This window comes from Geotrypetes seraphini, chromosome 8 (genome assembly GCF_902459505.1).
Source record: "Geotrypetes seraphini chromosome 8, aGeoSer1.1, whole genome shotgun sequence".
Classification (NCBI taxonomy): domain Eukaryota; kingdom Metazoa; phylum Chordata; class Amphibia; order Gymnophiona; family Dermophiidae; genus Geotrypetes; species Geotrypetes seraphini.
Genome location: NC_047091.1, coordinates 45,050,444 through 45,071,711, shown reverse-complemented (window position 1 = coordinate 45,071,711; position 21,268 = coordinate 45,050,444). Strand labels below are relative to the sequence as shown.

General features: G+C 45.7%; 1 protein-coding gene across 7 annotated transcripts in view; it reads right to left on the bottom strand.

Annotated features, from left to right (window-relative positions):
- LOC117365282 (WD repeat-containing protein 62-like) overlaps window positions 1–21,268 on the bottom strand; it is a 442,332-nt gene that overhangs the window by 385,562 nt on the left and 35,502 nt on the right. The window lies entirely within an intron of this gene.

The following is a 21,268-nucleotide window of genomic DNA, read 5'->3' as shown; positions in this document are numbered from 1 at the left end:
AGTGTTCTGAATTAGTTGAAGTCTTTGAAGACTTTTATTAGTTAGACTTAGGTAGATGGAATTACAATAGTCTAGTCTGGAGAGGATGATGGATTGAACAAGGACTGCAAAATGTTGTTGGATGAAGCAGGATCTCACTTTCCTCAGCATATGGAGGCTAAAAATGCATGATTTTACCAAGTTGAGGTGGTCATTGAAGGAAAGAGAAGAGTCAATGCAGTGTGTCGCTAGAGGGCAGTGCGAAGAGGGTGGGCAGCTGTTCTAATTTTGGATCGAGCCAGAGTAGTTTCGTTTTGGACTCGTTCAGTTTCATTTGAACTGAGAGGGACCAGGATTGGAGTTTCGTTATGCAAGCTGTTATGTTCTCAGAAATCAAACAGGTTTTAGGAAAAATTACTCTACTGAGTACTCATTGATTGGATTAACCACTAACATACTCTACCACTTAGATCACCACAATTCAGTGATTCTTTTCTCTCTTGACTTATCAGCAGCATTCGATACTATTGATCATGTATTACTTTTAGATAAATTGAAAACAATAGGAATCGGTGGTCAAGTTCTCGACTGGTTTAATTCTTTCCTTTCCGATCGCTCATCTACGGTTATCTTTAAAGACATAGTTTCGAAACCTTATACCTCTAATTATGGTATTCCTCAAGGATAAATATTGTCACCACTTTTATTCAATATTTTTCTCTCTCTCCATTGCTCTGTCTATGTCAATCAATAGACTTCACTACTTTCACCTATGCCGACGATGTTCAACTGCTTCATCCACTGACTCCAGATAATAAAAATGAAATAATTGAAATAAATAGAAAACTAGGAGAAATTAAACAATGGCTTAGCTCAAACATGTTAGCCCTAAACATACAAAAATCCAAAACATTATTTTTCCCTTGGAAAAAAGATATAAACTTAAATGCTCCGTTTATCCTAGACAACGTTCAATTAAATTCAGTAAGATCCCTAAAAATATTAGGTGTTACAATAGATGATAGGTTATCTTTCCATGAACACATTACTAACACTGTCAGAACATGGTTTTTCAAATTGCGTATGATCCGCTCAATTGCCAAATTTTTAGAGCCAAAATCACTAAACATATTGATTCATTCATTAATTATTTTAAAGCTTGATTACTGTAACTCTTTATTAATAAATGTCACCCAAAAAGAGAAAAAACATATTCAAATAGTTCAAAATACTGCTATCAAATTAATACACAACCGCAAAAAATTTGACCATGTTACACCGCTCTTGATTGAGTCACATTGGCTTCTTATTGACCATCGCATTACTTTTAAAATCTTACTTTTAGTTTTTAAAACATTGACTACAAATGAACCCCAATTTATTAATAGATTACTTATTCCACATAATACGTCACGCTCTTTAAGATCCACCAATCAAAAACTCTTCACAGTTCCATCACTAAAAATCATTGGAACTCGTCGCCCCGACATTTTTTCTGTAATAGCCCCACAATTATGGAACAGTTTGCCCCAGTATCTTAGAGTAGAAAATGATCTGAAACAGTTTAAAAGCAGCTTAAAGAGTTTCCTTTTTAAAGATGCGTTTAATTTATAAGCTTAATTAAGGATTATCATCAAATTTTTCCTTTTTTATCTTTTTATTTCCCGTTATCTCCCCTACCTGTTGTTTTTACCATTTATGTTTTCTTTTATATATACGATTGTAGTTCTACCCTTTCTTTCCCCATGTATCTGTTAGTTTGTATGACTTTATTTATTATTTTGTATGATAATATGTCAAATTTATGTATCCTTTTATAATTAATCTGATGTATCTATTTTTTATCTGTAAATCGCTTAGCAAATTAAATTAAGCGATTCAATAAGTCAAAAATAAACTTGAAACTTGTTGGTAAGGTTCGAGTCTGTCTTGAGAAGGACAAGGATGTCATCAGCATATGTATAGATTGTTTCAAGGGAAGATAGATGGAAGAGGTTCAGGGAAGACATGTAGATGTTGAACAGAATAGGGGATAGGGGTGATCCTTGCGGGACTCAGAAAGTCAGTTTCCAAGGAGCGGACGTGGTGCCATTTTTATTGACAGTGTAGGAGCGGGAACGTAAGAAGTTCGAGAGCCACTCTAAGACTGTGGAGTCGATGCCTATCTCGGAAAGTTGATAAATTAGAATATTGTGGTGGACAACATCAAAAGCTGCAGAGAGATCGAATTGTAATAGGACAGCAAACTTATTTCGAGAGTGTAATTGTTGCACCTTTGAAATTAATGAGACCAGTAGGGATTCAGTGCTGAAGTTGGGTCTGAAGCCATATTGGTAAGGTAAGAGAATAGAGAATCTCTCTAGATACGATGAGAGCTGGGTGGAGATGATGGCCTCTAGCATTTTAGTCAGGAGAGGGACATTTGCTATGGGACGGTAGTTAAAAGATGAGGAAGGGTCAAGATCAGCTTTTTTCAGTAATGGGGACAAGGTAATATGTCCCATTTCTGCAGAGAATAAGCCCGATAGTAAAGCTGGTGAGGGATAGTAAGTCTGGTGAGGGATGAGATGGTATGCACGGGAATATTCTCGTACAGGTAGGAAGGGAATGGATCAAGTTTCAAGTTCAAGTTTATTTGTATTTGATAAATCGCTTATCCATATTTACTAAGCGAGTTACAACCAAAATATAAAAGTAAGTCATAAAATTAACATACTATTTAAAATGGGCGAGACAAACAAACGTACTGACAAACTTGGATACAGGAGGAAAAAAGGGGTAAAATTACAGAATTGGTGTTAAGCTAGGTTAACGAAAAAAACCGTAAATGGAAAGAACATAAGGGAAGGTAATAAAATTAATTTTCCTATATATACATTTTTTAAAAATGTTTTTAGTGTCCATCAAGGGACACTAAAAACATAAAATAAACATAAGATAAACAATTACAGGCATATAAACCATAAAATTTAGACTTGGAAGATGTCAAAACTAATTAAAATACTACTTAAAATGGCAGCAAAATGGCAATAAGAAGACAACATAAAATATACAGCAAACAAGTTTTGATATGGTAAGAACAGGCGTGGACAATAAATTTTGAATTTAAAACAAAACTACAGTATATGCATACGTGTATATTCAGAACGTGGAGTAAAAAAATAAAGCATATCATGATCTTAGATGTATTTTAAAGACAACCCATGTAACATGATGCTGTTAATGAGGTAGAGCATGTTACATATTAAGGTATTGACAACGCCATATACTGTATATGCATGTATAAGCATGAAGTATAACCCAACAGATGAAGCATACAACAGTGTTTGAAGCATAAAAAACACATTGAGCATAAAATAGCACATAGAAAATGTGCACATTCAAAGTGAATTAAAAATGACAGCTTGGTTCAGAGTCTGTTATAGACCCGAGTATGTAAGGTGGTGATGGGCATAGTGCACAGCTTTTTAACATATTTATCAATGATCTAGAGATGGGAATAACTAGTGAGATAATTAAATTTGTTGATGACACAAAGTTGCTCCAAGTTGTTAAATCACAAAAGGATTGTGAAAAATTGCAAGAGGACCTTGTGCGACTAGACGACTGGGAGTCAAAATGGCAGATGACGTTTAATATGAGCAAGTACAAAGTGATGCATGTGGAAAAGAGGAACCCAAAGGAGAAATTAGGTTATCATCTGCTAATTTTCTTTCTTTTAGACTCTCCAGTTCACTGATGGATAATAGTGCACCATGACCAGCAGGTGGAGACAGAGACAAAACTTTGGCTGTAATACTAATAGCTGTGCTTTCCTCTAGTCCAGGGGTCTCAAAGTCCCTCCTTGAGGGCTGCAATCCAGTGCATGCACTGCTTTCAGTGCATATTCATTGGAAAAATCCTGAAAACCCAACTGGATTGCGGCCCTCAAGGATGGACTTTGAGATCCCTGCTAGTCTAACCAGACTGCCAAATAGCCAAGCAGAACTAAGAAGTGCTAATTATAACAGTAACAACACTCCTAACAGGAGTAACAACTAACATAGAGCAATACTGTTGAAAATTGCATAGAAGAAGCCCCTTCAACAAAACATCCCCACAGCTCACCAGCTGAGCCAAAGCCGCTGTTCTTTTGATCTCCCTGACCCTATAAAAATACACACTTCACGCAAATCCCGTAAAAACAACAGACAGGGTGGGGATTGTACCGGTCTGGAGAGTCTCAAAGAAAGAAAATTAATAGGTAAGAACCTAATTGCAACTGTATTTACCGAAGAAACTTTACATGAGGCAAAGAGGCACGAAAAGAAAACACTTCACGTACAGCATACTACTCTCCAAAAATACGCCAAACCTGCACATAAGCCCGAGAAGTGGAAAGCATCTATGACCCCAAGAGAGTGGAGACCACTTTATCTGAATAACCTTTCTTACCTAGGCATTCCCTCTCAAGAGCCAAGCGTAAAATAAAATGGATCCGGTTCAAAAATTGGAATGGAGCCCCGAGTCAGAAGGTCGGGCGAGAGGTGAAGCGACTGCAGGAACACCACAACCCGAGCCGTAACTCGGGAAATCTCCTGAAAAGACTTTGCTTGGATCAACCAGTCATCCAGATAGGGGTGAACCAGAATGCCCTCCTTGCGCAAGGCCACCAAATCAACCACCATAATCTTGGAGAATGTCCACGGAGCTGTGGCCAAACCAAAAGGAAACGCATAAAACTGATAGTGCCGTTCCAAGATCGCAAAGCAAATGAAAGTGCTGATGGGAGGCGGGAATTGGAACATGCAAGTAGGCCTCCGTCAGAGCAAGAGAGGTCAGAAATTCCCCTGGCTGAACCACAAGAATGACAGATCTAAGTCTCCATGCAAAAAGATGGAACTTGCAGAGCCCTGTTCACCCTCTTCAGATCCAAGATGGGCTGAAAAGTCCCCTCTAACTTGGGCACCACAAAGTAAATCGAATACCGGCCAGTGCCACACTCCTGCAGAGGCACAGGCACTATCACTTTGAGATCTAGAAATCTTTGAAAGGCTCACATCTTCCATGCTGCCTGACGAGGAGATGCGAGAAAATGATCTGGCAAGGAGTGGGAAAACTCCAGAGCATAACCGTCCTGAATCACCTCCAGGACCCACTGATCCGTTGTGATCTCAGCCCACCCCTGGTAAAAGTCTCGCAACCAAGTACCCACCAGAACCAAGGGAGGCGCCAGCAAAGAGTCATTGTGTGGGATGGGCAGAGGGGGAACCAGTGGAGGAATCATGTCCCCCCAAGGGGCCCCCTGAAAGGACTGCTTGTGCTGAAAGAAACAGCCCCAGGGAGACCCAGAGGCAGGAAAGAAGCAGCCCCTCGACCAGGGCGATATCTGCGGAAATCACGCAAATGCTCCCGAGCAATGCCACCCTGCACAGGCAGGTGGGCACAGTCTTCAGGAAGATGGGGGAACCTTAGAGTCCATTAAGGTCTGAAAAAACTTGTTCAAATCCTCACCAAACAAAAAAGACCCCTGAAAGGAAAATTTGGTCAGTTTAGCCTTAGATGCCACATCTACCGACCAAGCCCAGATGCACAAGATACAACGAGTGGCCACTCCGAGAGCCATGGACCTGACCAACGTCCGCAACAGGTCATACATGGCATCAGAGAGATATGAAGCACCCATCTCAATTTTGGCTATTTCCTGTTCCACCAAAGACCAGTCATCAGACTCACGGTCAAGGACATGCTCGGCCCACCGAAAACAAGCCCGAGCTACCAGACCACCACACATTACCGCCTGGACCGCAAAGGCAGTGATATCAAAATTCTGTTTAAGGAGGGACTCTAACATACACTCCTCAGAGTCCCTCAAAGCTGAGCTGCCCTCAACTTCGCACTTGCCACTATGCCACTTCGCAATTGCTCATACCACCCTGTCCACAACTGGTGACTTCAAGGTATCCCTATTCCCCTCTGGAATGGGATACAGGAAATCCCTAGAGTGCGCAAATGAAAGGGCACCTCTGGTGTTTTCCACTGCGCAAGCTCAATATCCCAAATATCCTGATGCATAGGAAAAGAGCGGGATGCTGAGCAGATCCCCTGAAGCAGAGGGTCCACCACACAAGAAGGCTCCTTCGCGTCTTCCTCAAAACGCAACACCGATGAGACCTGAAGAAAAAGCTCCTGGAATTCATCCCACTGAAAGATACACACCTCGCCAGCTGATGGAACTGAAAAACCGCTGCCAGTGGCATCCATCTCCATGAGAGGATCTTGAAGGTCTCCCAAAGGGTCCAGGTCCTCATCAAGAGAAAACTGCTCCCCAGAGAAAAAAATCATCATCCCAAGAGACCCTCAGCCGCTTGGATGAGAGAGGAGGAATGGGGATGAAACCGTTGCTGAAGGGGGCCGAACATAAGTGGACAGAGGGACATACCCCCTCGTGACCCCCAGGGCAGAAGCAGGACTCCCGGGACACCTGAAGATAAGCTTTACACAAAGCAAAAACAAAATCAGCCGAAAAAGCCCTGGCAGCCAATTGGACTCACTGCCAAAGCAGAGGACCCAGCAGAAACCTGCCCCTGTCTCTATAATACAGGGGGTGTCACCCAAGGCTGCAGACAAAATGGAGACGCTCCCCCCCCAGAATTAGAGCAAAGCCCGCAGAAAAACATAGAAACATAGAAACATAGAAAGATGACGGCAGAAAAGGGCTATAGCCCATCAAGTCTGCCCACTCTACTGACCCACCTCATTAAGTCTGAGTACTAATGACCTAGTTCCTTAACTCGACCCTCGTAAGGATCCTACTAGGGCATCCCATTTATTCTTAAAATCAATAACGCTGATGGCCTTGATCACCTGCTCTGGAAGCTTGTTCCAGTGATCTACAACCCTTTCTGTGAAGAAATACTTCCTTATGTCACCATCGAATTTCCCTCCTCTGAGTTTGAATGGATGCCCCCTTGTGACCAAGGGTCCCCTGAGAAAGAAGATGTCTTCTTCCACCTCGACACGTCCCGTGATGTATTTAAATGTCTCAATCATGTCCCCCCTCTCCCTGCGCTCCTCTAGAGTGTAGAGCTGCAATTTGTTTAGTCTTTCTTCGTACGAGAGACCCTTGAGCCCCGAGATCATCCTAGTGGCCATCCGCTGAACCGACTCAACTCTAAGCACGTCCTTACGGTAATGTGGCCTCCAGAATTGCACACAGTACTCCAGATGAGGTCTCACCATGGTTCTGTACAGTGGCATTATAACTTCAGATTTGCGGCTAACGAAGCTTCTATTGATACATCCCATAAGTTGCCTTGCTTTGGATGAGGCCTTCTCTACTTGTTTGGCGGCCTTCATGTCTGCACTGATGATTACTCCCAAGTCTCTTTCTTCTGAAGTCCTAGCTAGTGTTTCTCCATTTAAGGTGTAAGGTTTGCATGGATTTCTGCTACCGAGATGCATAACCTTACATTTCTTAGCGTTGAAGCCCAGCTGCCATGTCGAGGACCAGTTTTCCAACGTAAGCAGATCCTGCGTCATACTATCCTGCAGATTGCTTTCACTTACTATATTACATAGTTTGGCGTCATCAGCGAATAGAGTTACTTTACCCTGAAGCCCTTGGGTCAAGTCTCTTATGAATATGTTAAAAAGGAGTGGACCCAGGACCGAGCCTTGTGGCACTCCGCTGGTCACCTCCGATGTCTCAGAGAGGGTGCCGTTGACCACCACCCTCTGACGTCTTCCACTCAGCCAATCTTTGACCCATGCAATTAGTGTCTCACCTAACCCCATAGATTTCATCTTGTTTAATAGTCTACGGTGTGGGACGCTGTCGAAAGCTTTACTGAAATCTAAGTACACTATGTCCAGAGACTCTCCCGAGTCCAGCTTTCCTGTTACCCAATCAAAGAATCCGATAAGATTGGATTGGCATGACCTACCCCTAGTGAATCCATGTTGACTAGGATCCCTTAGATTCCCCTCATCCAAAATCGTGTCTAATTTACATTTAAGTAATGTTTCCATGAGTTTACACACTATTGATGTGAGACTCACTGGTCTGTAATTTGCAGCCTCCGCTCTGCAACCCTTTTTGTGCAGAGGAACGACGTTAGCTGTTTTCCAGTCCAGGGGGACTCTCCCTGTACTTAGGGAGAGATTGAAGAGCATGGTTAATGGTTCCGCCAGGACATCGCACAGCTCCCTGAGTACTCGTGGGTGCAATTTGTCTGGTCCCATGGCTTTGCTCACCTTGAGTCTTGACAGTTCGCTGTAAACATCAGCTGGTGAGAACCCAAAATTCTGAAATGGGTCTTCCTTGCTTGGCTTTGCTTCCAGCTGTGGCCCGTGTCCAGGTGCCTCGCAGGTAAAGACTGAGCAGAAGTAATCGTTCAGTAGTTTGGCTTTTTCGGAATCTGTTTCCACATAAACCCCATCTGCTGTTCTAAGACGTACTATCCCCTTTGTGTTCTTCTGCCTGTCACTAATATACCTGAAGAAGGATTTGTCCCCTTTCTTAATGTTCTTTGCTAGAGATTCTTCCACTCGAAGTTTGGCCTCCCTGACTGCTGTTTTGACTGCTGCAGACCTTGTTTTGTATTCAATGTTAGCTTCTTTCTCCCCGGTGCGTTTGTATGAGAGAAATGCTCTTTTCTTGTCCTTGACTAGGTGTGAGACCTCATCAGTGAACCAACGGGGTTTCTTCTTTCTTTGTTGTTTATTTACCGATTTTATGTAGCGGATAGTTGCTTCGTGTAGTGTCCTTTTCAGTGTTGACCACATATCTTCCACTTCGTAAGTTGTTTCTTGAGCCTGTAGCGTCTGATGGACGAAATCGCCCATGCTTGCGAAGTCAGTGCCCCGGAAATTGAGTACCTTCGTTTTTGTTTGTGATCTAGGGAAGCCCTTTTTAAGGTTGAACCATACCATGTTATGGTCACTGGTTGCCAGCGTTTCTCCCACCGAGACTTCCGTGACGCTTTCCCCGTTCGTAAGTATCAGGTCCAGGATGGCCTGGGCCCTAGTGGGCTCTAGTACCATTTGTTTGAGCTGTACTCCCTTCATGGATGTTAATATCCTCTTGCTACTACAAGTTGTTGCTGAGAATGTGTTCCAGTCTACATCAGGCATGTTGAAGTCCCCTAACAGGACAACGTCCCCCCGTAAGGTGATATTCTCAATGTCTTCAATTAATTCTGTGTCTTTGTCCTCCGATTGTCTTGGAGGTCTGTATACCACACCGAGGTATAGGCATTTTTCTCCGCCTCTGGCCAGGTTTACCCAGATGGATTCCCCAGTGTACTTGACATCTGTGATCCTAGTTGTCTTGATGTTCTCTTTGATGTAAAGTGCTACCCCACCTCCCAACTTACCCTCTCTATCTTGGCGAAGCAGGTTATATCCTGGTATAGTTATATCCCACCCATGAGAGTCAGTGAACCATGTTTCGGATATTGCTACCACGTCTAGGTCTGCATTTACTATTTCTGTTTCTAGTTCTAGAAATTTATTCCCTAGGCTGTGTGCATTTACATACATAGCTCTCCACTCTTTGTGTCTAAACTCCTTTAGAGAGTTACCCATCTGAATTAGAGTGTCTCCTAGCGAATCTTTTGCAGCAAGGGTACTTACCTCTGACTTAGAAGTGGAGTTTTGGTTCACCTTATCAGGATTGTTACTTACTGCTCCGGTATATAAATGGGTACCCTCCCCCAACTTACCTAGTTTAAAGCCCTTCGAAGCAGGCGGGCTACTCGGTGTCCGAAGACGTTCTTACCTCTGTTGGTCAGGTGGAGTCCGTCTGATCCCTGGAGTCCCTGTAGTGCCTCCCCGTGATTCAGGAATCCGAAGTTCATTTCCCAGCACCATCGTTGTAGCCACTCATTTGTCTTCAGAATACGTTCGTCCCTGTCTCTTCCCTTGCCCCTAACAGGAAGAATTGAAGAGAATACTACCTGTGCTCCTGTCTGCTTCAGCCTCTCCCCCAGAGCTCCGAAGTCTCTAGCTATGCCCTCCAGAGTGTTCTTGGCAGTATCATTCGTTCCGACGTGGATGAGCAGCATTGGGAAGTGGTCCTTGGGCCTGAGAAGCCTATCGAGACAGGCTGTCACATCTCGTATTCTGGCTCCAGGCAGACAGCAGACCTCCCTCGACTGCATATCTGGTCTGCATATTGGTCCCTCGGTGCCCCTCAACATGGAGTCCCCGATGACTATTACTCTGCGCTTCCTTTGGGGATGTCGATCAGATGTCCCCGGAACTGGAGTCGTGTGATGGGTGTCTTCCTGATTCTCGTCAGCCGTTCCTTCCTGTAAGATCTGGAATCTGTTCCTCAGGGTGAGTTGTGGGGTTGATGTGAAGCTACCCTGTGTACGAGAAAGAGAAGAAGATGAAGCTAAATAAGGGGGGGGTCTTCTGCGCTTGCCTGTGGAGGAGGTTACTAGCTGCCAGGAGTCGGCATCTCCGGCCATCTCCTGCACCCCAATCGTTGGTCTCAAAGCTGAAGGTTTGGGCGTCTCGAGGATGGACTCGTCGTGCGCCGGCACGGTGATGTGGGACAGCTCCTGGACGACCTCATCGATGAATGCCTCATCCTCTCGGATGCTCCGCAAGCGTTTCACCTCCTCCCTCAGGTTCCATAGTTCCTGCAAGATGTCACCGTCCAGCTGTTCCACCTCCTCTGTCTGCGTAGAGACTGTGGTATACTGCTGGGGGAAGGCCTCGGTCTGCACAGCGACCTCTGTCCACCGTCTCGGGTCCTCCTCTGTCTGAGCGCAGGCCGTGACCACCCCCTTCAACCCCTCGGTGACAGGAATGCTGTTCTTGATGGTAGTCTTAACGCTTCTTGTTCTCCCTGCCATATCCAAGTTGGATAAATAAAAAGAGAAATTAGAAAAGTCCGCCTAAGGTCAGTGTGAGAGTGACTGTGTCGGGCTGCCTTCTGTATAGTTAGAGAGGTCTGCCTGTTTGTCAGAGTATTTTTGCCTACTTGTAAGTGAACCTGCTTGTGAGAGTGTGTTGCCTGCTTCTAAATGATCCTGTTTGTTAGTGTTTTAGCCTGCTTGAGAGTGAGCCTGCTTGTTAGAGTGTTATTGCCTACCTTTAAGTGAGTCTGCTTGTTAAAGTGTTTGGCCTGCTTGTTAGTGTTTTTTTGCCTGCTTGAGAATGAGCCTGCTTGTGAGTGTGTTTGGCCTGCTTGTTAGTGGGTAAGAGGGGACCTGGCGGAGCTACTGCCTGCCGCTTCCCCTCTCCGAGTCTCGATCGCCTCCCACTCTCCTGCTACAGATCACTGTTCACCTCTCTTCTCCCCTGTCCAGCGATCTCTGCCTCCCAACTGCCTTTCTCTCCTCTCCGCTCCCCGTGTGCAGCTTGCTCTGCCTCCCGACTACTTTTTCCTCTCCTCGCAGCTATCTCAGCCCCAGCCTTGCAAGCACCCGCTCTCTCTGCTCACCGCTCTCCCTCCACGTGCTTGTTTCTCTCCTCTGCTGATTTAGCTTTGTGGACCCTCCGTTGGCTCGCGCCCTTTTATGGGGGGAGATCGGGTGTGTGACGTCGGGGGGTGGGCGGAGCTACTGCCTGCCGCTTCCCCTCTCCGAGTCTCGATCGCCTCCCACTCTCCTGCTACAGATCACTGTTCACCTCTCTTCTCCCCTGTCCAGCGATCTCTGCCTCCCAACTGCCTTTCTCTCCTCTCCGCTCCCCGTGTGCAGCTTGCTCTGCCTCCCGACTACTTTTTCCTCTCCTCGCAGCTATCTCAGCCCCAGCCTTGCAAGCACCCGCTCTCTCTGCTCACCGCTCTCCCTCCACGTGCTTGTTTCTCTCCTCTGCTGATTTAGCCCCAGAGGGCTGTAGCAACTGAGAAACCTGAACCATCCCAGCCGTTAAAGCAGGTAAGCCGGTAGCAGCGGTAAGGGAGTCCCCAGCAGCATCGGCAGTAATGGAAACTTTATATCCCTGACCGTCGGCAGCTGGGGGAATCCTTGTATGTGCGGCGGGGGAAGCCCAAGCTTTCCCGCTGTCAGCTGCCGGCATGCGAGGCACTCACAAAAGGGATCCCTGGACGCTTGCACCTGAAGCCGACAAGGATTCTCCTTCGCAGTGGCTGGTACACTGAAAGCACAGGCCGGCCGCATAAACCTCGAGTCTGTAGCACAATGAGCACTTTTTCCCTTTAAAAGTGCTCATTGCGCAATACGCGACCTAGCTAAGGGAAAAAGTGCCGGTTAGCAATAAAAAACAATAACAATGAACTGAAGGCTCCCTTCAGACCAGCACTGCCTCATGATTTTTTTTTTCTGTCAGAACAGACTCCACTGGCTCTCTAAGCCATATGCCGCTAGTATTAGTGGCAAGGTTTACAGCTGAGGCACCTCTAGAAAAATTTTGGGGAGGTGGAGGAAATGGGGGGGAAGGGACTCAACTCGTGACTCATCGAGTATGACACCCCCAAGGTCGGATGGATTCTAAAAGGGTCCCCCCCAACCTCAATCCAGCACCAAACAGGGACAAGAAGGTCACTAAACAACTTCCAATAGGCCTACACTAACCATTTTCATGAAAGACTGGCACAGTTTACAACACCTGCTGAGACTGAGAACAGACTGGTTAGACTAAAGCAGTAGTCTCAAACTTACGGCCCGGGGACTACATGCAGCCCGCCAGGTACTATTTTGAGGCCCTCGGTATGTTTATCATAATCACAAAAGTAAAATCAAACATTTCTTGATCATATGTCTCTTTAGCTATAAATTACAATATTATTAAGATTGAGCAAAAAAATAAAATAAAATAAAAAGATTTATAAACTATAGAGTTTTACCTCATGCAAAATTGTCAATTCTTCAATAAAACATCAACTATTTTTTCTGAGGCCCTCCAAGTACGTACAAATCTAAAATGTGGCCCTGCAACGGGTTTGAGTTTGAAATCACTGGACTAAAGGGAAGCACAGCTATTAATAATACAGCCAAAGTTTTGTCTCAGTCTCCACCTGCTGGTCATGGTGAGCTATTACCCATCAGTGATTTGTACCGGTCTGGAGAGATGCTAAAGAACTGTCATTTTATAAATCACAAATACAGAAAAAGAACCAACAAAACCCATCTCCCCTCACAATATCCCCTCCACTATCAGGAAAACTGAATGCTACATAAAAAAAACTCATACTAACAGAATACCTCAGTCACACGCACAGAACACAAATGCCAAATACATAACTACTGACCATAAATAATAAACATAAATTAAACCAAAATCCCAAGAAGCCACACCTTCCAAATAGTACAACACCAAAAAAATAAAAAGATTAATTTCCTTCTATATAGTGCAAAATATAAAGATCACACATGCCAGGGATGGCGTTAGACAAAGGAGTGCAATTAGGGTAACTTCCCCCTGGCTAGAGAAAGCCCTAAACCTGCTGAAAGCTGAAGATGTCACGGCCTAGTAGTGGACCATTTGGGTTCCCTTCCATATTTCTGCCTTGGGCCCTACCCAGGTCTCTAACACCAGCATCATAAGAACATAAGAATTGCCGTTGCTGGGTCAAACCAGTGGTCCATCGTACCCAGCAGTCCGCTCACACGATGGCCCTCTGGTCAAAGACCAGCGCCCTAACTGAGACTAGCCCTACCTGCGTACGCTCCAATTCAGCAGGAACTTGTCTAACTTTGTCTTGAATCTCTGGAGGGAGTTTTTCTTTATGACACTCTCTGGGTGAAAAAGAACTTCCTTACGTTTGTACGGAATCTATCCCCTTTCAATTTTAGAGAGTGCCCTCTCGTTCTCCCTACCTTGGAGAGGGTGAACAACCTCTCCTTATCTACTAAGTCTATTCCCTTTAGTACCTTGAATGTTTTGATCATGTCCCCTCTCAATCTCCTCTGCTCAAGGGTGAAGAGGCCCAGTTTATCTAATCTTTCGCTATACGGCTAATCCTCCAGCCCCTTAACCATCTTAGTCGCTCTTCTCTGGACTCTTTAGTATCCTTCTTCATGTACGGCGATCAGTGCTGGACGCAGTACTCCAGGTGAAGGCGCACCATGGCCCGGTACAGCGGCATGATAACCTTCTCCGATCTTTTCGTGATCCCCTTCTTTATCATTCCTAGAATTCTGTTCGCCCTGTTCGCTGCAGCCGCACATTGCGCGGACGGCTTCATCGATTTATCGATTAGAACTCCCAAGTCTCTTTCCTAGGAGGTATCTTCAAATACCGCCCCAGACATCCTGAATTTGTGCATAAGATTTGTATTGATATGCATCAATTTACACTTATCCACGTTGAACCTCATCTGCCATGTTGATGCCCATTCCTCGAGCCTGATTATGTCACTTTGCAGATCTTCGCAATCCCCCCTGCGTCTTCACTACTCTGAATAACTTTGTATCGTCCACAAGTTTAATCACCTCACTTGTCGTACCTATGTCCAGATTTATAAAGATGTTGAAGAGCATGGGTCTAAGCACCGAGCCCTGCAGCACCCCACTGGTGACGTTCTTACAGTCCGAGTACTGTCCATTTACCCCCACTCTCTGTTTCAAATGCTCCAGCCAGTTTTTAATCTACGTGAGTATTTCACCCTCGATTCCATGGCTCACAATTTTCCGAAGTAGTCGTTCATGCGGAACCTTGTCAAACACCTTCTGAAAATCCAGATATACGATGTTGACCGGGTCGCCCTTGTTTATTTGCTTGTTTACTCCCTCAAAGAAGTGCAGCAAGTTTGTCAAACAAGATCTGCCTTTGCTGAAAGCGTGCTGGCTGGTCCTCATCAGACCGAGTCCATCAAGTTGATCAATGATGCGGTCCTACCATCTTTCCCAGTACTGAGGTCAGACTCGCCAATCTGTAGTTTCTCAGGTCAACCCTTGAACCTTTTTTGAAGATTGGCGTAACATTCGCCACCTTCCAGTCCTCCGGAATCTTTCCCGATTTGATCGACAGATTGGCTATTAGCTGAAGTAGTTCAGCTATAGTCACTTTCAGTTCCTTGATAACCCTCGGATGGATTTATCGCTCTTAAGCCAATCAATCTGCCTGCATACCTCTTCTAGACTGACTATTAACCCTGTCAGTTTCCCATTTTCGCTTCCAGCATATAGCCTGATGGGTTCCGTAATGCTGTGTATATTCTCTTTGGTAAACACAGAGGCAAAAAATGTGTTCAGTCTGTTGGAGATTGCTTTGTCTTTCTTTAGCGCTACCTTTATTCCATGGTCACCCAATGGTCCCACCGCTTCCTTCGCAGGTCATTTCCCCTTAATATATTGAAAGAACGGCTTGAAGTTTTTCGCATCCTTGGCTATTTTTTCCTCGTAGTCTCATTTGGCCCCTTTTACAAATTTATGGCACCTGCGTTAATGTTGTTTGTGCTTATTCCAGTTTGTCAGTTTTTGACCTTTTCCATTCCTTAAACAAAGTTTTTTTGTTTCTGATCGCTTCCTTTACCTCTACAGTGATTCACGCCAGTTCTTTGATCTTTTTTTATTCCTTGTTGATACGTGGTATATATATACATAGATAGATAGATAGATTTTGCGCATAGGTGACCGTATCCTTAAAAAGGGAACAAGCTTGCTCTAGCGTTTTTACAGTGTTCATCTTCTTCTCCACCATGCGTCTCAACCCTTCATAATTCCCTTTTCGGAAGTTCAGTGCTGTGGTCTTGGTGCTGGACCGCTGTCTATCCCCTGCGTCCAGGTCAAAGCGGATCATATTGTAATCGCTGTTTCCCAGCGTCCCTTCTACTTCTACACCTTGTGCTGGTCCTTGCAGTCCACAACTAGTGACTGAGACCTATGTTTATTGCAACATCAATACCGATCCTGTGAGGGTGAAGCTGTCCGACGCTTATGCTTCTCTGAACACTTAGTCGAGACGTGCTTGGATTTGTGAGAAGACTTACTCAAGTGAGAGCGTCGAGGACATGAAGAATGTTGCCTCGAGGAGCTGTAACTGGAAACAGGAGTTTCGGATGCATGGCTAGGTGATGAATAGTGCCGACCAGAAGACTGCATTGAAGACTGGGTTCTGGTACCGGCATCCATGGTATTGGTACGCTCAGGTTGGGCCGGTACAGGCAGAGTCGACGTTGAGGTCAAAAGATTAAATATGTGATCATAATCTGCACAAAAGAACTCCTGGAACTGTTCTTTCAATGAAGGCACTGGTATCTATGGCTTTGTTGCTGGTGCCATTGGTGCTGTGACTCGCTCCGTAGAGGATGACTCAGAAAACGAGAAACCTCTAGTTTTTGAAGCAAATCGCAAAAGGGGTCGTCATTTGGCCGGCATGACTGGACTCAATGCCTTTGTAGTCAACCTCGCTTGGGAGACTCAATGGCTTACTGACTGAGACTACGGAGTAGAAGGCGGTGCCGAAGGTCGCAACGCCTTAGCTGATGGTGCCTTCGCTGATGGTGCCGAAGTATGCGGTGCAGAAGGCAGCTTTTCAAGGTGTGCTTTTTTAAGGTGGAACAACGCGCACAAGAGTCTATGCGATGTTCAGGGCCCAGACGCTGGATGCACCAGCTATGTGGGTCTCTCACCGAAATAGTCTGTTGGCACCTGCCGCCCATCAACGGCCGGGACATTAAGTTAGGAAACACCGCCTCAGCCAAATCAAAGACAAGAGGCTGAGGGGAAAAAGAAGGTCCTGCCAAAGCCAGAGGGCAAACGAAAAGAAAAGAAACTCCTTTTTTATTTTAGTTTTTACAAATGAAGAATAATAAAAGAAATAAGGTTTTCGCACAAGCGGAAAGGCAAGGCGAACAATACAAGGATTCGACACTACTGAACAGCTCCGTGGAAAACGTTGAACTGAGGAGCCGCCCACTCATGAATGCGCAGTGCGGTCAGTCGCAAACTTTCTAAAGTTCTTAAATTGGCAATGCACTTGGGACATTCTGTGCCGGGACTCTTGTCAGTGACGTCACTCACATGTGAGAATATCTGCCTGCTTGTCCTGGGATAATCTCACTTTGTTATAGTAACCTGTCTATGAAGTGTGATCAAGGATTGTTTAAAGTCGCTCAGAGATATGAAACTCTACAAGGAAGGAATACACCCTCCTAGGATTGATACAGAGTTTACCTTCCAGTCATTGCAACTGTTTCAATTAAGATCACTCTTCAAGTCAGGATACAAAAAGCACAGTTACTTACCGTAACAGATGTTATCCAGGGACAGCAGGCAGATATTCTTGACTGATAGGTGACGGCACTGACGGAGCCCCAGTACAGACAATTTTAGAGTGATTGCACTCTAAGAACTTAGAAAGTTCTAGCTAGGCCGCACCGCGCATGCGCGAGTGCCTTCCCGCCCGACGAAGGCGCGCGGTCCCCAGTTAGTATAAGCCAGCTAAGAAGCCAATCCGGGGAGGTGGGAGGGACGCAAGAATATCTGCCTGCTGTCCCTGGATAACACCTGTTACGGTAAGTAACTGTGCTTTATCCCAGGACAAGCAGGCAGCATATTCTTGACTGATGGGTGACCTCCAAGCTAACAAAAAGAGGGTGGAGGGAAGGTTGGCCATTAGGAAAATAAATTTTGTAAAACAGATTGGCCGAAGTGTCCATCCCGTCTGGAGAATGCATCCAGACAATAGTGAGATGTAAATGTGTGAACTGAGGACCAAGTAGCAACCTTGCAGATTTCCTCAATGGAAGTGGAGCGGAGGAAAGCTACAGAAGCTGCCATAGCTCTAACTTTATGGCCCGTGACAGAACCTTCCAGTGTCAGGCCCGACTGAGCATAACAGAATGAAACGCAAGCAGCAAGCCAATTGGATAGAGTGCGTTTAGATATAGAATGACCCAACTTGTTAGGATCAAAGGACAAAAGCAGTTGAGGAGATGATCTGTGAGGTTTAGTGCGTTCAAGATAGTAAGCCAAAGCACGTTTACAGTCCAAGGTATGCAAAGCCTGTTCACCTGGATGAGAGTGAGGCTTCGGGAAAAATACCGGTAGGACTATGGACTGATTAAGATGAAAGTCAGACACAACCTTAGGGAGAAACTTTGGATGTGTACGGAGAACCACCTTATCATGGTGAAAAACAGTGAAAGGTGGATCGGCCACTAGTGCATGCAACTCACTGACCCTCCTGGCAGAAGTGAGAGCTATAAGGAAGACCACTTTCCAAGTAAGAAATTTGAAATGCGCTGTGGCCAAAGGTTCAAAAGGAGGCTTCATTAAAGCGGAAAGAACCACATTGAGATCCCAGACCACAGGAGGAGGCTTGAGAGGTGGTTTCACATTGAAAAGGCCCCTCATGAATCTAGAAACCAAAGGATGAGCCGAGAGGGGTTTTCCATGAATTGGCTCATGAAAGGCAGCAATGGCACTAAGATGAACTCTGATAGAAGTAGATTTAAGACCAGAGTCAGACAAGGAAAGAAGATAATCCAACACCAGTCCCACTGCTAGAGACACGGGATTATGGTGATGTAAGAGACACCAGGAAGAAAACCGAGACCACTTCTGCTTATAACACTGAAGCGTGGCCGGTTTCCTGGAAGCATCAATGATAGAACGGACAGGCTGAGAAAGGAGTGAGTGAGCCGAAGTCAGCCCGAGAGATACCAAGCTGTCAGGTGCAGAGACTGTAAGTTGGGATGCAGTAGGGTCTGCTGATGCTGAGTAAGCAGAGAAGGAAACAGTGGAAGAATTATGGGTTCCCTGGAACTGAGTTGAAGTAGAAGGGAGAACCAATGCTGCCTGGGCCACCGTGGCGCGATGAGAATCATGGTGGCTTGTTCCCTCCTGAGCTTGAACAATGTCCGCAGCATGAGCGGTAGAGGAGGAAATGCATATAGGAAGAGATTGGTCCAATCCAGGAGAAATGCATCGGGTGCCAGACGGTGAGGAGAGTAGAATCTGGAGCAAAACAGGGGCAGCTGATGATTGTGAGGAGCTGCAAAAAGGTCCACTTGAGGAGTGCCCCATTGAGCAAAAACGGACTGGAGAGTCAAGGGGTCGAGAGTCCATTCGTGAGGTTGGAGAATTCTGCTGAGATTGTCTGCTAAGGAATTCTGCTCCCCTTGAATGTAGACAGCCTTCAGGAATAAATGATGAGCTGTCGCCCCCAAGACCAAATCCGTTGGGCTTCCTGACACAACAGGCGAGAACCCGTCCCTCCCTGTTTGTTGATGTAGTACATTGCAACTTGATTGTCTGTGCAAATGAGTAGTACTTGAGGAAAGAGAAGATGTTGAAATGCATTGAGGGCATAAAACATTGCTCGGAGTTCCAGGAAATTGATGTGGTGTTTCTTTTCCTGGGCAGTCCAAAACCCCTGAGTTTGGAACTCATTCAAGTGAGCTCCCCAGGCATAAGGGGATGCATCTGTGGTGATCACAAAATGATGAGGAGGTAGATGGAACAGTAGACCTCTGGATAGATGTGAAGATGTCAACCACCAAAGAAGCGACTGTCGAAGAAACGAGGTCACAGATATGTGTTGTGAGCAAGGATCCGTCGCTTGCGACCACTGAGTTGCTAGGGTCCATTGAGGAGTACGCAGGTGGAGACGTGCGAAGGAGGTGACATGCACTGTGGACGCCATGTGCCCCAATAGCACCATCATGTGATTGGCAGAGATGGTAATCTGTTGAAACACCTGCCGACAGAGATGAAGGATGGTCTGAAGGCAGTTGGATGGAAGAAACGCCCTCATCAGAACAGTGTCCAGAATGGCTCCAATGAATTGAAGTCGCTGGGTCGGAATATGGTGCGACTTGGGTAGATTGATTTCGAAACCCAAGAGTTGAAGGAAGTGAGTGGTCTGGTTGGTGGCGAGCAGAACCGCCTGAGGAGAATGAGCCTTGATCAGCCAGTCGTCCAAATAAGGGAAGACTTGAAAATTGTGAGAGCGGAGATAGGCCGCTACCACAATCAGACACTTGGTGAATACCCTGGGAGAGGAGGCCAGACCGAAGGGTAGCACCTTGTACTGATAATGAGTTCGATTGATGAGAAAGCGTAGATATTGCCTGGACGTCAGATGGATAGGAATATGTGTGTAAGCCTCCTTGAGATAGAGGGAGCATAGCCAGTCGCCCTGAGTGAGAAGAGGGTAGAGGGTGGCAAGAGAGAGCATTTTGAACTTCTCCTTGACCAAACATTTGTTGAGATCTCTGAGATGGGTCTGAGGTCTCCGGTCTTTTTGGGAAATAGAAAGTACCGGGAGTAAAATCCCTGACCTCGCTGATCTTGAGGAACTTCTTCGATGGCATTGAGAAGAAGGAGGGATTGAACCTCTTGAGCGAGAAGGAGGGACTGAAACTTGTTGGAAGCAGACTCTTTTGGCAGGCCTAACGGCGGAGGAGTCTGAAAATTTAGGGAGTAGCTGTGGGCTATGATAGAGAGCCACTGGTCGGTGGTGATTACTTCCCATCTAGTCAGAAAAATGTTTAGTCGACCTCCTATGGGCTGCGGAAGAGGACATGAGGGAGGAAGACTGGCAATGGCCTGGAGAAGCGAGTCAAAAGGGCTGAGTCGGTTTAGGCTGAACAACAGGCTTTAGGGCAGGCGGCTGTTGTTGGCGAGCCTGTTGTTGCTGTTGCCGTTGCCTCCGAGGCTGAGGAGGATGAGGATGAATCGGCCGAGCAGAAAAACGCCTCTGATACGACGTCTGCTGCCTAAAAGGACGAGGAGGAGGGGGTTTCTTTTTGGTTTTCAATAAAGTATCCCACCTCGTCTCATGGGCAGAAAGCTTCTGAGTGGTGATATCCAGAGATTCACCAAACAGCTCATCACCCAGGCAGGGAGCATTGGCAAGGCGGTCCTGGTGGTTCACATCAAGGTCTGAGACGCGAAGCCATGCCAATCGTCTCATTGCTACAGACATAGCAGTAGCTCGAGATGTCAGTTCAAAAGTGTCATAGATGGAACGGACCATAAACTTCCTGAGTTGCAAGAGACTGGCAGTGCATTGATGAAAAGCAGAAAGCTTGCGGTCAGGAATATATTTTTGAAAAGTGGCCATCTGCTGGATAAGATGTTTCAGGTAAAAGGAGAAGTGGAACGCATAGTTACCTGAACGGTTGGCCAACATAGCATTTTGGTAAAGTCGTTTACCAAATTTATCCATGACCTTGCCCTCTCTGCCAGGAGGGACAGAGGCATACACACTAGAGCCTGCAGATTTTTTTAGGGTTGACTCTACCAGCAAAGATTCGTGTGGAAGCTGAGGTTTGTCAAACCCTGGAATAGGAATAACTTTATAAAGTGATTCCAATTTCCTTGGAGCTCCTGGAATGGTGAGAGGAGTTTCCAAATTTTTGTAAAAAGTTTCCCTTAATATA